At 36.4% G+C, this 16,490-nt stretch overlaps 1 long non-coding RNA gene and 1 pseudogene across 1 annotated transcript in view; one reads left to right on the forward strand and one right to left on the reverse strand.

Annotated features, from left to right (window-relative positions):
• The window catches only part of LOC121819390 (uncharacterized), a 242,430-nt gene that overhangs the window by 133,586 nt on the left and 92,354 nt on the right, over positions 1-16,490 (forward strand). The gene's annotated exons all lie outside the window — the stretch shown is intronic.
• LOC101106000 (small ribosomal subunit protein eS19-like) lies at positions 8,339-8,767 on the reverse strand (annotated as a pseudogene).

The following is a 16,490-nucleotide window of genomic DNA, read 5'->3' on the forward strand; positions in this document are numbered from 1 at the left end:
TCCTAAAATGTGATTTGCATAGACTTTGTGCAGTATTATATTTTCTTGAGTAAGGTGATGGCCTTTTGTTAGATTTGGACAGGATGGAGTAGAAGCCCTTTTGCTAACCAGTCTTGACTGCTGTTGATCAGCTAATCTAAGTCCAGCTTTAGCTCACCACCAAAAAGGCTCATAAATGATTTATCAAGAGTCACTGTACCAAGTGATACTCTGTAAGGCTCAGTTGTATTCAGAAGGATTCAGAAATGGAGAGTGGCTATGGGATAAGCCTAATCAAAATATCTTTATCTAAGAGATCAGAAGTTACCTGGAGAAAAATTCATCATATAAGGGATTAGAGGTGTACATGTTTGATCCAATTCAGTGTCCTAACATTAGAGGAAAGGGAAATTTGGGGTACAGTTCCATCTGTGTTATATACTACATGGATACAATATATCTATGTAGTATGTAGTAGTATGTAGTATGTAATGCTACTTTTGTTGTCCTTTCCACTCTCTTTTTGTCCTGAACATGTGTGTCTGTGATCTTCATCAAAGGCCTCCTGGTATATTGTTTATAAGACAAGCTTTAAATACATATAAACAGTGTTATCTGCAATTTGCAATTGAGAGATAATACATCAAAGATAAGTGATGGAATTACTTCAGTCAAATAGAGCTTGTTAATTTAAAAAACAAAGCTTGCCAATATAGTTGGAATAACATTACATTTATTTGGAGAAAATGGTATCTTTAATAATATTAAATTTCCCATTCAGAAACATGTTGTGCCTTCCAATTTATTCTCATCTTTTTGTACATATTTTGGTAAACATTTTTAAACAAGTATTGTTTTATTATGTTATATATATATATTTTGCAATTTTTTTCTTCTGTTTTATTTATTTACTTATTTTACTTTACAATATTGTAGTGGTTTTGCCATACATTGACATGGATCTGCCATGGGTGTACATGTGTTCCCCATCCTGAAGCCCCCTCCCACCTCCCTCCCCATCCCATCCCTCTAGGTCATCCCAGCGCACCAGCCCCGAGCATCCTGTATCATGCATCGAACCTGGGCCGGTGATTCATTTCACATATGATAATTTACATGTTTCAGTGCCATTCTCCCATATCATCCCACCCTCTCCCTCTTCCACAGAGTCCAAAAGACTGTTCTATACATCTGTGTCTCTTTTGCTGTCTCACATACAGGGTTATCGTTACTATCTTTCTAAATTCCATATATATGTGTTAGTATACTGTATTGGTGTTTTTCTTTCTGGCTTCACTCTGTATAATCGGCTCCAGCTTCATCCACCTCATTAGAACTGATTCGAATGTATTCTTTTTAATGGCTGAGTAATACTCCATTGTGTATATGTACCACAGCTTTCTTATCCATTCATCTGCTGATGGACATCTAGGTTGTTTCCATGTCCTGGCTATTATAAATAGTGCTGCAATGAACATTGGGGTACACGTGTCTCTTTCAATTCTGGTTTCCTTGGTGTGTATGCCCAGGAGTGGGATTGCTGGGTCATATGGCAGTTCTATTTCCAGTTTTTAAGGAATCTCCACACTGTTCTCCATAGTGGCTGTACTAGTTTGCATTCCCACCAACTTTTAAATTATTCATTTTATATATTTATTTTATATCCTGGTATCTTATTAAATGCCTTTAATAGTTCTTCTTAAATGGACACATCTAGTAAATAAACAATAAGAAAGACTTTCATGAAATTTAAGCTTGAGAGAGCTATAATCAGTAAGCTTAATAGAGCCTGCGAAATTCAGGGAGAATGTTCAATGGACATTTTCTTATGTCCATTGAATATGTATAAACCTAATCTTGTATTTGCTGCATAGAAAACCTTTAAATAAAAATTTATATATACTAATGATTACTATGTTTATGTGATAATATACTAAAATTAGGGATCATTACTGTCTCTCTTGTTGAGTGTCATAGAGTAAGACCTAATACGTTAGGAGAAGAAAATGAAAAACCTAGCATAAATATGGGTTAAAAAAAAGGTATAAAGTTCTTTCTTTTATGATGATTCATTTTATAGCTAAATCATTCAGGAGACTTAAAATTTTTTTTTATTTTATGTTGAAATACAGTTGATTCACAATGTTGTGTTAATTTCAGGTGTGTAGCAAAGTGATTCAGTTATATAAAGACATATCCATTCTTTTTCAGATTCTTTTCCCATAGGTTTTACAGAATATTGGATAGAGTTCCCTGTGCTAGATAGTAGGTCCTTATTGATGATCTCTTTTATCTATAGTAGTATGTACATGTTAATTTCAAACTCCTAATTTATACCTCCCCCACCTTCATCCTTTGATAGCCATAAATTTGTTTTCAAAGTCTGAGTATGTCTGTTTTGCAAGTAAGTTTATTTTTTTATCATGTTTTAAAGTTTCTGCGTATAAGCAGTATCATGATATTTGTCTCTTGCTTCACGTAGTATGATAGTCTCTATGTCCATCCATGTTGCTGCAAATGGCATCATTTCATTCTTTTCTATGACTGAGTAGTAGTCCATCATGTATATGTACCACAACTTCTATATCCTTTCCTCTGTCAGTGGAAATTCTGGTTGCTTCCATGTCTTGGCTATTGAAAATAGTGCTGCAGTGAGCATGGGTGCATGTGTCTTTTCAAATTATGGTTTTCTCCAGATATATGATTAGGAGTAGGCTTGCTGGATCATCTGGTAGTTCTGTTTTTAGTTTTTTAGGGAACCTCCATACTGTTCTCAATAATGGTTGTGCTAATTGACATTCCCACCAATGATATAGGAGGGCTTCTTTTTCTCCACTTTCTTTCCAGTATTTATAGACTTATAGCAAGTGTAGACTTGCTGGCTGTTGTGACCAGTGTGAGGTACTTCATTTAGTTTTCATTTGCCTTTCATTAATAATCAGTGATGGTGAACATATTTGCATGTACCTTTTGGCTGTCTGTATGTCTTCTTTGGATAAATGTCTATTTAGGTCTCCCACCCATTTTTTGATTTTTTTTTTTTTTATATTGAGCTGCATGAGCTGTTTGTATACTTTGGAGGTAAAATATTTTTTAATGATGATATAATTGTAAATCTAGATCATTTGGGAGACTTTATTTTTTTAATGATCAAAATCAATGATTTGGGCCTGCACTTTAGATTTTCCCATATGCCCTCTTGTGTCCTAAAGGGAAAGAAAAACAAATTTTGTCAAGGAAAGAGCTAAATTAATAGAATAGCTGATGATTTCTAAAATGTTTAATAATGTCATTAGGAGAAATAGAAAGTCTTATACATCCAAAAAGAGAAAAATGAAATAAAATTCAAATTTTAAACACAATGCATTTAATACCACTTAATATTAAAAAGCTTCTTTGTCGAAGATAAGGTGTCCATAGGTGTGTGGATTTATCTCTGGGCTTTCTATTTTGTTCCATTGATCTATATATCTGTCTTTGTTTGGTGGGAATGCAAACTAGTACAGCCACTATGGAAAACAGTGTGGAGATTCCTTAAAAAACTGGAAATAGAACTGCCATATGACCCAGCAATCCCACTCCTGGGCATACACACCAAGGAAACCAGAATTGAAAGAGACACATGTACCCCAATGTTCATCACAGCACTGTTTATAATAGCCAGGACATGGAAACAACCTAGATGTCCATCAGCAGATGAATGGATAAGAAAGCTGTGGTACATATACACAATGGAGTATTACTCAGCCATTAAAAAGAATACATTTGAATTAGTTCTAATGAGGTGGATGAAACTGGAGCCAATTATACAGAGTGAAGTAAGCCAGAAAGAAAAACACCATCCAGTATACTAACACATATATATGGAATTTAGAAAGGTGGTAATGATAATCCTGTATGCAAGACAGCAAAAGGGACACAGATGTATAGAACAGTCTTTTGGACTCTGTGGGAGAGGGTGAGGGTGGGATGATTTGAGAGAATGACATTGAAACATGCATACTATCATGTTAGAAATGAATCGCCAGTCTAGGTTTGATGCAGGTTACGGGATGCTTGGGGCTGGTGCACTGGGATGACCCAGAGAGATGGTATGAGGAGGGAGGTGGGAGGGGGTTCAGGATTGGGAACTCATGTACACCCATGGAGGATTCATGTTGATGTATGGCAAAACCAATACAGTATTGTAAAGTAAAATAAATTAAAAAAATATTAAAAAGCTAACTGCCTAAAAAAGTGGGTCAAATTGCTCTTTTAAATTAATCATTAGATATTAGTTTGGTTTTATTTTTGTTTGTTTGTTTGCTATCAAAGCCTGTGCCTTACACCATAAAAAATACACTAAAGGAAAGCAAAAAAAAAAAAAAAATCAAATTTAGATCAACATTTATCTAAAATTTATTTAGATTCCAAGTGTTTAATCTGTATGAGGCTGGAAAACAATATATGGTTTTTAAAAAATATATCAAATAGATTTATTTTTAATTTCAAGCCATGTTTAGTAGGCATTTCAAAACTTTATTTTTATATATGTATATCCATTAATCATTTAATATTTGCTAACCACTTTTAGTATACTAGGAACTCTGCTGTTGGGGATACAAGCAATTCTTGCTCTTAGTCTTCATTCTACTTAGGGGATGATAAGAAAGAGTAAATTAGCATTTGTTAGGTTGTATTAAATGTCTTGCAGGAAAAAATAAAGCATAGAGAGACTCGTGAGTACCTCACAGGTGGGTAGTATGGCACGTGGTTCGCAACTTTAAAGTGGGTGTTCAAAGCAGAGCTTACTGTATAAAATAATTAAGCTGTAAGGATATGTTGCAAAGCTCAGGGAGGATAGCCAACATTTTATAATAATTTTAAATAGAGTATAATCTACAAAAATTCTGAGTCTGTTGTATACTTCAACCTAATATAATATTGTAAGTCAACTATGTGTTGTTATTTAGTCACTAAGTCATGTCTAGCTCTTGCCATCCCATGGACAGTAGCCCACCAACTATACTTAAAATGAAAACCAAAACAAAGAAGACCTCACTGAAAATGTGAAATTTGAAAGACCTGAAGCAAGTGACAAAATACACAGAAAAATATAAGTTAGATTTCACCTGTTTTTCAAAAAGTTAAACTGAAATGCTTTATAAGTATTTTTAAATGGCAGTGTTAGAATAATTTATCCCATTAGTTATTCCATCAGGGGCATGTGTACAGTCCACTGTGGACCTGTGATCATCTTAAAAGATGGCCTGCAACATCCTGATGATTCCCATTTTATTCAAGGCGATTTTAATATTCAATGTGACTTTCCTTCATCTTTTTGAAAATGAGGGCTATGGTCTTTTTAGGGACCTAGCTTTAACCACTTAATGACTTTAACAAGCAAGAACATTCCATTCTCTGATCAGAATAATAAAACAGGAACCAGGCAAAGAATCCAACCGAACTGAGACCCGAGTTAGTGCTAGTTCTCTTGAGTCTCCTTGTGACCCTAGGCAGCACATTTAATGTTTCTGGGTCTCAGTTTTCTCACCTGCTAAGCAATCAGTTTGTGTCCTGGGATCCTTCAGGTTTCTTGTAAACTGTAACAGTTTATCATTTCCCAAATTGTGTGATTTCATCACACATTTCTGTGCCTCTTGCTAACATAAAGGGTTTCAGGATAATAACTGTTCTATGGGAAGTTCTAGTGAGTGACTCAGCAGACCAGGCTAGGAAACCTGAACACGCCTCTCTACCTGTGCCCGTGTGAATCATTTTCTTGGATTTTCAGCTGTATTCACTTACTGTAGAATTTGTTAGTGCCCTTGGCAAAGTCCTTACCCCATTGCTCAATCAGCATGCCGAACTGCTTCATCTCCTGCTATTGTTTTCCAGAAATTACAGCTGCCCTACATGGCTGCAAGCAGTGCTTTGAAGTGCCCCCCACACCTGGGGTTATGCTGTTTTATCTCACCATGCCCAGATTTCGGGAATCCTAAAATAACCCTTTGTCGCCACCCAGTAGCTCAGTGAAAATATGCTGTGGTGTGTCTTACTTAATTCTATGAGAACTGGCACTGGATGGCATTATTTACTTGTTTTTTATGTTTATCTTGGAGGGAAAGGATATGTATCAGAGCTCAAGAGTCCAAAGTACAACTTTATATTGTTTGAATTCCTCCTGCATCTACAAAGTTTTCTGAATACTTGGACTCACATGAGTTCCCCTGCCTTCTTAGAGAAAGGTATAGCATTGGTGGTAGCCAAATGGAAATGAACAAATTGAATTTGAAATCGAGCTTCACATCTTATTGGCTGGTTATTTGGGAAAGTACCAGTATGATTTCATTTCTTTTAAAATATCAGTTGTCATATTCATATCACACATTTTTTTTGTGCAAAGTAATGGAAGAGGATGTATGTAAAACAGTCAATCACTAAAGTACCCAACGTTTGAAACATACTAATTTCTCCTTTTGAACTTTTGTTTTCAGTATCTAAGCTAAACACAGTGTTTTATAATTATTTCACATACATAAATGTTGTCTTATTAATCTTCTCATAAATTTTGTGAGAAAATGACCAATATTACATAGTTCCTTGGAGTCCCCAATGCAGTGTCTGGTCTACTTGTGACTTTATTAAGTTAGTAATTTTAGACTTAGACTTGGCGCAATACCAGGCATATAGTAACTGCTCAATTAGGATTTTACGAATGAGTGGGTTTCAATGATTTGGTGCATTTTAAAAATTTGTAGGTCTAATTTCCTGTGTCTAAAGTTTTCTTTCAATTGAAATTCTGTTTGATAAGAGGAATGATCCTTGCCTAGACCTACCATGACTTATTTCAAAATACCTCTAAAGTCAGGGGCCTCCCAATCCCACATTTCTGGTATATTAGGTCCTGTTCTAGGACTTCAGGATTGCCTAGAAAGGGATATTCACATACAAGGTTATGTTTTAAATAATATATGAAGTTCCCAATAGGCATATGGGAGATACATCTAGGCTTAACCTAATGCAAACGTCAGCAATGATCAGAATATTAACATAACTGGCAAAGGCTGAAGAAGATAGTGTTCTTTGGATTACTCATTCTAGTTTTAGCAAATAACAACTTTTCAAATAGTTTGAAGGAAAACTTCTACTGGAACTTTGCTTTTGTATCCAAGAATTGCAATGTGAATGATTGTTTAATGGTTTGCCATTTAGAGGGCTTAAAATAATTATTTTCTCTGCATGGAGAAAAAAAAAAAAAAGGAAGATAGGCCAAGGTGCCAATCATCTAACCACATACCTGAGATAAATTTAATGTTTTGAATAAATCTGAAAGAAATTTATTTTGTTTAGTCCAGCAATCTCAACTTTGGGTAAGAATCAGTTGAACAATTTATTAAAATTGCAGTTGGTCTGAGGTGGAAATTGGGAATCTGCATTTTAACAGGCATTCCAGGTGATTCTGATGCTTACCAATCTATTGATGTCAGTAAGGAAACTCAGTCTTAGCCTCTGCACTGCTTAGGAAAGAGCATGTGGGTTTTATAGGCAAATAGAACTCAATTCAAGTTCAAGATCTTCCATTTACTATCTTTGTGTGTGAGTACTAGAACATATATAACCTCTTTGAGCTTCAGTTTCCAACTGTAAAGCTGGATAATTCTTACCATATACGTATGATTTTATCTAGAGCACTTAAAAATTTGTTTTACAGCAGGTCCGTTTTGGTTATCTATTTTAGATATAGCAGTGTGTGCATGTCAATCCCAAACTCCCAATCTATTCCTTGCTGCCACATTTTACCCCTGGTAACCATAAATTCATACTCCAAGTCTGTGAGTCTGTTTCTGTTTTGTGAATGAGTTCATTTGTATCATTTTCTTTAGATTCTGCACATAAGCCTTGTCGTACTGCCTGACTGACTTCACTTAGTATGATAATCTGCAGGTCCATCCACGTTGTGCAAACGACTTTATTTCATTCTCTTAAATAACTTGAGTAATATTCCATTGTGTATATGCACCACATCTTCTTTATCCATTCCTCTGTCAATGGGTATTTAAGTTGCTTCATGTCCTGGCTATTGTGAACAGTGTTGCAATGAGCACTGTGGGACATGTATCTTTTTGAACCATGTTTTTCTCTGGATATATGCCCAGGAGAGGGATTGCTGAGTTACATGGTAGCTCCAATTATAGGGTTTTTGTTTGTTTGTTTTCTAAGGAACTTCTATACTGTTCTCCATAGTGGCTGTAACAATTTACATTCCCACCTACAGTGTAAGAGGGTTACATTTTCTCCACACCCTCTTCAGCATCTATTTTTTGTAGATTTTTTTTTTAAGCGAATGAGGCAATTTATTAACCCAGCATCATTTGTCCTAATGCTTTTTGCTGGCAGCTGCCACCTGTCCAGTGATTCTGTCCCTGAGGCGTCAGTTTGTGGCCCCCATCTTGGTCCTTTTCCACCATTTTCAGCCCCTCCAGGGCTTGGAGGACCCGCTGGGCCACGCTCTTGGAGCCTCTGCTGAAGTGGCTGGGCATGACACTATTCCTCTGACGTCCCCCATAGATCTTGGTCATGGAGCCAACCCCAGCGCCATCCGGGAGATACAGGTGCTGTGCCGTGGAAGCAACTCTTGTGTAGAACCAGTTCTCATCGTAGGGAGCAAGTTCTTTATGCTTGGCCAGCTTGACGGTGTCCACCCATTCAGGGACTTTGAGCTTCCCGGACTTTTTAAGGAAGGCTGCCAGAGCTCTGACGAACTCCTGCTGGTTCACGCCTTTTACAGTAACTCCAGGCATTGTGCAGCCTCTGTGCTGCCAGCCAGGGGAAAGTTGTTTGTAGATTTTTTTGATGATGGACATTCTGACTAGTGTGAGGTGTTATCGCTTTGTAGTTTTGACCTGCATTTATTTAATCATTAGTGATGTTGAGCATCTTTTTCTTGTGCCTCTTGGCCATATGTATGTCATCTTTGGAAGAAATGTCTGTTTAGGTCTTCTGCCCATTTTAAATTGGGTTATATTAATTCTAGTAGGGAAATACATTGTGCATGCATTGATATAATGTCCTAGGCTCGGTTAGTTCCTTAATTCTTCTGCAGTCACTCAGAGGTAGAAACCTTGAATACTGCCAGTAGTGGGAACATGGTCTCTAAATGGGTCATTCACTTTTGAATCAGATCAGAGTCCCTTGAATGTTACCATAGGCAAAAGTTGTTGAAGGAAACGTATAGTTTTATACACTTGATTGCTCTAAATTTTAATATAAGAAAAGACCTCATCTATTTCCAGCTCTATAACTTTACTTAAGTCACAGTGTAATTCCCCATAAGAGAGACTTGAAGTGATTACTCAAGCACTCAGTACCTGTAAGTTGACCTGTTTTGAGGCTTCCTGGTTTGTCTGCTGCTAATGCAGGTAGAAGCTGGAGGGCTTAATGATCAAATTGTTCTAGAGCCCGTCTGGAGGTATAAGAGTACTTCGTTGTACTCTGAAGGTTACCAAGAAGGGTTCTAAGGGGAACCCAAGCCCCAGGTAAGACTCTCTGAATTATCACTAACTTGGAGTTACTCTCCATCCCTCTGTGCAAAGCTTTACTGATGCCCCAGAGGTTGATGTTCTTCACACCCTCCCAAAACCTTGATATTTGCACCTCTGCTGCCTTACATAAATGTACTGGACTTGATCATTTGCACATATGTATCCCACTGAGGACATAGATTTTGGTTCACTCCTTTTTATGTCTGTTAGAAGGACAACTGTCAGACATTGAATAAATGAATTAATAAATGATTATTCTTAATTATATACCCACTTCCTAGACTGAGTGGTTCTCTCCTGTGTTAAGCTTCTGTATGGAATTGTACAAATGTTTTGCCTTAAAAAGGCTACTTTAGTTCCCTTTGTAATATGTAGTTCCTTTGGAGTGAATGAGCTAAGAGTATTTTATACACGAGTGCTTCAGCATTAAGAGAAGAAAATACTTGCCCTGGTGATTTCTTAAATTAGATGAAAAAGATTTTTTGTTTTCTACTTTGCATTGCAATGCTTCAGAAATCATTTTAAGAGATATGTATATCTTTAAGAACAGGTCTTAAATCCCAAAAGGCCAAGGAAATATTTTATCACAGTTTCAGATTTATTTATATAGGTTTTACAGTTAGCTCATTGCCATCATGAAAAGCAGCTCAGACTTCCAGAACCGCCTTCTAAGCAGTTACATCCAAAATATGTAAAAGAGCTGTTTCAGTGTTGAAAAGTTTTCTTTATAAAATGCTGAAACGTTTTTATATTAATAAATGCTATTTTGAAGTTTATCTATTTTGTAAAAATGCTATAAAATGCTGAAGACACCAGTCTGAATTAAACTTGGACCTATGCTGCAAAGATAAAAATGCCATCTCTCTGGAGAACTTGATACTTTCTTGATAGGCTTGAATAGCTGTGCTTAATCATAGTATGCCTGAAATAAGTCAGCTTGCACCTCTACCTAGACTCGAGGGACATCCAAACCATAACTTTCCTGCCTTGATGTCATATTTTTCTCTCCATCAAAAGGTTTTAGCCTATTTTTTAAAAAGAGGAATTTAGTCAATTTAAATATGTTAACTCAGTACTAGGAATGAAGTGAAGTGAAGTCTCTCAGTGGTGTCCGACTCTTTGCAACCCCATGAAATGTAGCCTACCAGGCTCCTCTGTCCATGGGATTTTCCAGGCAATAGGACTGGAGTGGATTGCCATTTCCTTCTCCAGGGGATCTTCCCAAACCAGGGATGGAACGCGGGTCTCCCACATTGTAGACAGACGCTTTACCATCAGAGCCACCAGGAAATACTAGGAATACTAGGAAATACTAGGAATAACTCCCCTTAATTAAGAGAATTTTGTCCCTAAACCTCATTATACTATTTTCATTTAAATTAGATGAAGGAAAAACTAATTGTACCTTTAAACCTCTCGCTTATATCTCCAGATGATAAATGTGCCAGTAACATTAAAGAGAGAGGCATGATAGAGTTGAATCCATTGTTTAGTTGGAAGGTAGTTTATTAGTAAGCACTGAAAAATCATTCAAGGAGGGATCACAGGCAGGGACATGAGACTCTTAGAAGAGCTGTGATGGTAAGTGATGATCTCTCTGTGAGGGAATCTGATCATTGTTACAGTGCTGCGTGTGCAGGCATGAATGAGTACTTAGAAATATCCGTTTAGGAAATGGTAAAGCAGAAGTCAACTTTGAGATTCTTAGATAAGAAACAATACTCTTAAGCTTTACCAGTGCCTCCATTTTCACTCAGGTTACAGCCAATTCACATGTGGGTTGACATTTTATTTTCATTGTTATACTTGGCCCAGAAGAACTCTTAGAGCAGGAATTGTTTCTGTTTCTCATTGAAAGTGGGATATAAAAAAATTAACTGGGAATCATTGTGAATACTAGTATTTAGAATCATTTGAGTATGGATCTTTGGAAAATACTTTGAGGTTAACTTATTTTGGGAGTGTAAAACATAGGTAGGAAAATACACAAATCATATGTACAACTTGATGATTTTTTTCCTCACAAAATGATGACTTCTGTGTGAAACCTACACCCAGATGAGGAAAGAGACCATTATTTGCACCGAGAAGACTCCTTTCTTTTTTTTCCCTCTTTCAACCATTAATCCCCAAAGATAACCACTATCCTGATTTTTCTAACTTCATGTAATTGGAATCATACAGCAAAGATTTTTTTCTCCCTGATTCTCTCACTTCATATATGCATGTGAGATGCATCCACACGGTTGCTATAGTTAATATTCTTTTTCTTATCACTATGTGGTTATCTATTTTATCAGTGTATCATAATTTATTCATAATTCTACTGTTACAGACTCTTGATATCCCTATTTGAAAGCTATTGCAAATAGTGCAGCATAAACATTGTCATTGTCTTTGTAGTAAATATGTGAGTGCCTTTCTCCTGTGTACAAGTCTAATAACAGAATTGAGGGATTATTGGATCTGTGTTTTTAGTAGTTTGAGTAATTTCTGCTAAGCAGTAAGAGTGCCATTTGATTCATATCCACTCCAACATTTGATATTGCCTGTTTTTTAAAAATGGAGTGTTCAGTTCAGTTCAGTCGCTCAGTCGTGTCCGACTCTTTGTGACCCCATGAATCGCAGCACACCAGGCCTCCCTGTCCATCACCAACTCCCAGATTTCACCTAAACTCACGTCCATCGAGTCAGTGATGCCATCCAGCCATCTCATCCTGTGTTGTCCCCTTCTCCTCCTGCCCCCAATCCCTCCCAGCATCAGAGTCTTTTCCAATGAGTCAACTCTTCGCATGAGGTGGCCAAAGTACTGGAGTTTCAGCCTAGCATCATTCCTTCCAAAGAACACCCAGGACTGATCTCCTTTAGGATGGACTAGTTGGATCTCCTTGCAGTCCAAGGGACTCTCAAGAGAGTCTTCTCCAACACCACAGTTCAAAAGCATCAATTCTTCCGCACTCAGCTTTCTTCACAGTCCAACTTTCACATGCATACATGACCACTGGAAAAACCATCACCTTGACTAGACGGACCTTTGTTGGCAAAGTAATGTCTCTGCTTTTGAATAAAAATGGAGTGTACAGTATATCTATTCTCAGTTTTAACTTGTATTTACTTGATGACTCTTAAAGCCTCTTTTTGTGTATTTAGGAGCCATTCTAATAGTTTCTTTGTAAACTGCTTTTTCAAGTCCTTTACCTAGTTTCCTATTTTGTTGTTTGTATTTTTCTTAGTGATTTGTAGGAGTTATTTATATTTTCTTTACACACATTCTTTGGCAGTACATTTTAAAAATGTGGTTTTGTACCTACTATAGAGTTTATCTGTTTGGTTTGCAATGATGTCGTCTTCTTTTGGGGAACAGAAATTATTTAAGCTAAGTCCAATTTATATTTTTTCCTTTCTTCTTTAACGTTTTTAGAATCTTATTTAAGAAACACTTGCCTATCTCAGGTCATGAAAATATTCTCCTGTTTTCTTAATGAAAGCTTTCGTGTTTTGCATTTCATATTTAAATCTACAATCCATCTGAGATTGGTTGTTGTGTCTGATGTGAGACAGGGATCACATTTTATTGATTTTTTTTTTTATACGACTAGCCCATTGATCAGTACCCATACTGAAAAGACCATCCTTTCTGGAAAAGACTATTTTTTACCCATTGTACTGCAGTGTTACTTTGTAAAAAAAATTAAACATGACTGTGTATGTGTGTAAAAATATTAATATATATATTTATGGATTTTCAATTTTACTTCACTGGTCCATTTTTGATTATCCTCATTCCAAAATCACACTGCCTTAATTACTATAAATTTTAAATGTCTAGCAATTTGTTAGTGTAATTTCCCCAGCTTTGTTTTTCTTCTATTTTTATCTTGGCTCTTCCCAACCTTTTTTTCATTTTCAGTAAGTTTTAGAATCAAATTTCAACTGACACCAAGAAAGTACTGAAATTTGTATTGTATATATGAGTCAGTGTGGACTGAATTTACATTTTTACAATGTTGAGTTTGACAGCTCTTGATTATGGTATATTCCTACTTCTGTTTACATCCACTTTGGCTTCTCTCACTAATGCTTTGTCCTTACATATTTTTTGTTGGATTTATTCCATCAAAGTTATTATTTAGGTCTTACTATAATTGGCTTTGTGTTAAACTTTTTTATTTTATATTTTTATTCTGGAAGATAAAACACAGTTGACTTTGTATAGTCATCATGTATCGAGAGATTTTGCTCAGTTCACTTTTAGACAGATAGCTTGAATGTAGATTATTTTGCTTTGTTTTTGCCATTTTCTCTGTACACTTATCAAGTCACCTGAAAATAATGAATTATTTTGCTTTTATTTTTAGTGCCTTGCACTGGCAACTTCTTTTAGTATCGTAAAAAGTAAAAGTGGCAATACCAGGTAAGTAATAAGAAGAGTCTTATTACTGGTCTCAGGAAATTATTGAGCATTCTACACTATTTTGAAAGTTCCATTCTATATGCAGTTGAAGAGTTTTTATTGTAAATTAATGTTGAATTACCTGAAATGTTTGCATGTATTAAGTGGACTATGCGCCTTTTCTTCTTTTCTTTTGCTAATTTGCATCAACAGTAATTTATTTTTTAATGTTAAAATGCCCCTGCATGCCTCGAGTAAGTCCAGTTGTTAATGATGTATTATTTTTTTTATCAAATATTCTTTTACATGGCAATTTACTCATGAGAGATACTAGGTCAAATGTTTTTACCCCTCTTTTAAATTAAGTTGAGCTTTTTTTGCATCCTAACTCTTTTGTTGCTTTTGACATTTTAACTCTTTAAAAACCAAAAATTTAAAATATTCATTTTTGTGCTAATTTTTATAGCAGATATAGTCACATAGGTAATATCTTAGAATGATTATTCCAAGCACCAGTGTACTGCTGCTTCTAAGTCACTTCAGTCATGTCCAACTCTGTGTGACCCCATAGACAGCAGCCCATGAGGCTCCCCCATCCCTGGGATTCTCCAGGCAAGAACACTGGAGTGGGTTGCCATTTCCTTCTCCAATGCATGAAAGTGAAAAGTGAAAGTGAAGTCGCTCAGTCATGTCTGACTCTTAGTGACCCCATGGACTGCAGCCTACCAGGCTCCTCCGTCCATGGGATTTTCCAGGCAAGAGTACTGGAGTGGGGTGCCATTGCCTTCTCCAACCGGAGTGCTGGTACTGTGTAAATAAAACAGACTCTTGTGTTGTTACACTTTGAGTAAACTGGGTTTCCCCAATTTCTCCAGACATCACACCTTTTTCTTAATATGTAAGCAGTAATAGAATCACTATCTCACTGTCTACAAAATGCAGTCTTTGGTGAGATTTTACTCCAAGAATACATTTTAGTTGGAAATTTTTGCCTGAACTGGTTTCTGAACTCATTTTCTTAAAATGTTCCAGAATAAAGTCTGTTCTTTACCTTTGCATAAGCAAAAGTCCCATTTTGTGTTTTTCCTTAATTAGATGTGTTATTTGTATTCAAAGGGGAATCCAAACTTCTACAGAAAATGTTAAAAACTGAACTCTAGTGAATTCTATTATTAACTTGTCTTTTCCATTTAATCGTGATTTCTATCATTTACATATCTATTTTTTACTTACGAGTTTTCTTTATATTAAGCATTTTTACATAAAATATTTGCATTTAAAAATGGGACACAGTTGACAGAAACTTAAGTAAAACTGGGGAAAAGTATATGAGTAATTTAATATGAAAGTTGCTATGTATAATGGTATTGCAACAAAATGATGGATAGAAAATAATCGTAGACTAAAACTTCTATAAAAGTCTGGTAATTATATTTAATGGATGTAAGTGTCTTTCTACTCTGTTTGTTGTTGTTTTTCTCTTTTTTGGTTCTAATATAGTTTTGGATTGTATGGTTGCAAGAAACGTAAATTCACTCCCAGTAGTGGAGAGAATAGAAAACCTACGGTCAAGACAAATAGGCAAATGCAGTTATCCATAAAGGAGAAATAAAGTGCCAGTGGGCCACAGTAGGACTGGAACTAGAAACCCAAAAGTTAGTTTATTCTTCAGTTCAGTTCAGTTCAGTTGCTCAATCATGTCTGACTCTTTGCGACCCCATGAATCGCAGCATGCCAGGCCTCCCTGTTCATCACCATCTCCCAGAGTTCACCCAGACTCATGTCCATCGAATCCGTGATGCCATCCAGCCATCTCATCCTCAGTCATCCGATTTGAAAAGGCTTGTCTCTGTTCAGTTTCATCTCTGTATGATTTCACCTTAGTTTTTTACATGGTATAGCATGGCTACCACTACATCTCGTATTTGTGTGGTTTTGGAATTTGTATGTTTTTGTTATTTCAGTTATTAAGGAGGAAAGCCTCTTATTGTTCCCTTCTTATGCTTCCACATGAGGATCTTCCACCTCTATCTTCTTCTTTTATACTTTCTTGACTCCATCCTGCAACAAGGGGGAATTATTTCTCTTGGTTTGTTTGAGAGGAGTTGTTGAGATTGCTGTGCTAAGCAGCCACTTCACCGCTCTCTCTAGATCTCCCTGCCTGTGGCCAGGGTGCATTATCTGCTCTCACCCACAGGGATCTGCTACATAAATAGGAAGTCAGTAGTATTCTACCTGTGCCAGTTCGTGCATGGATAAATAACTGTTTAAGTCCACTTGTGCTGCCCTAACAAAATACCACAAACCGAATGGCTTATAAACAACAGAAATTTATTTCTCACAGTTCTGGAGTCCAGAAGTCCAAGATCAAGATGCCTACAAGTTTGGTGTCTGGTTAGAACCCACTTCCTGGTTCATAGACTGCTGTGTGCTCTCATAACACAAGGGGGCCAAAAAGTTCTCTGGGATCTCTTCTATATAGGGACTAATTCCATGATTGAAGGCTCCATCTCATACCTAATCAACTTCCAAAAAGCCTTATCTCCTAATACATCACATTAGGGGGTTAGGATAGGAATTTTGGAGAGATGTGC

This window comes from Ovis aries, chromosome 4 (genome assembly GCF_016772045.2).
Source record: "Ovis aries strain OAR_USU_Benz2616 breed Rambouillet chromosome 4, ARS-UI_Ramb_v3.0, whole genome shotgun sequence".
Lineage (NCBI taxonomy): Eukaryota > Metazoa > Chordata > Mammalia > Artiodactyla > Bovidae > Ovis > Ovis aries.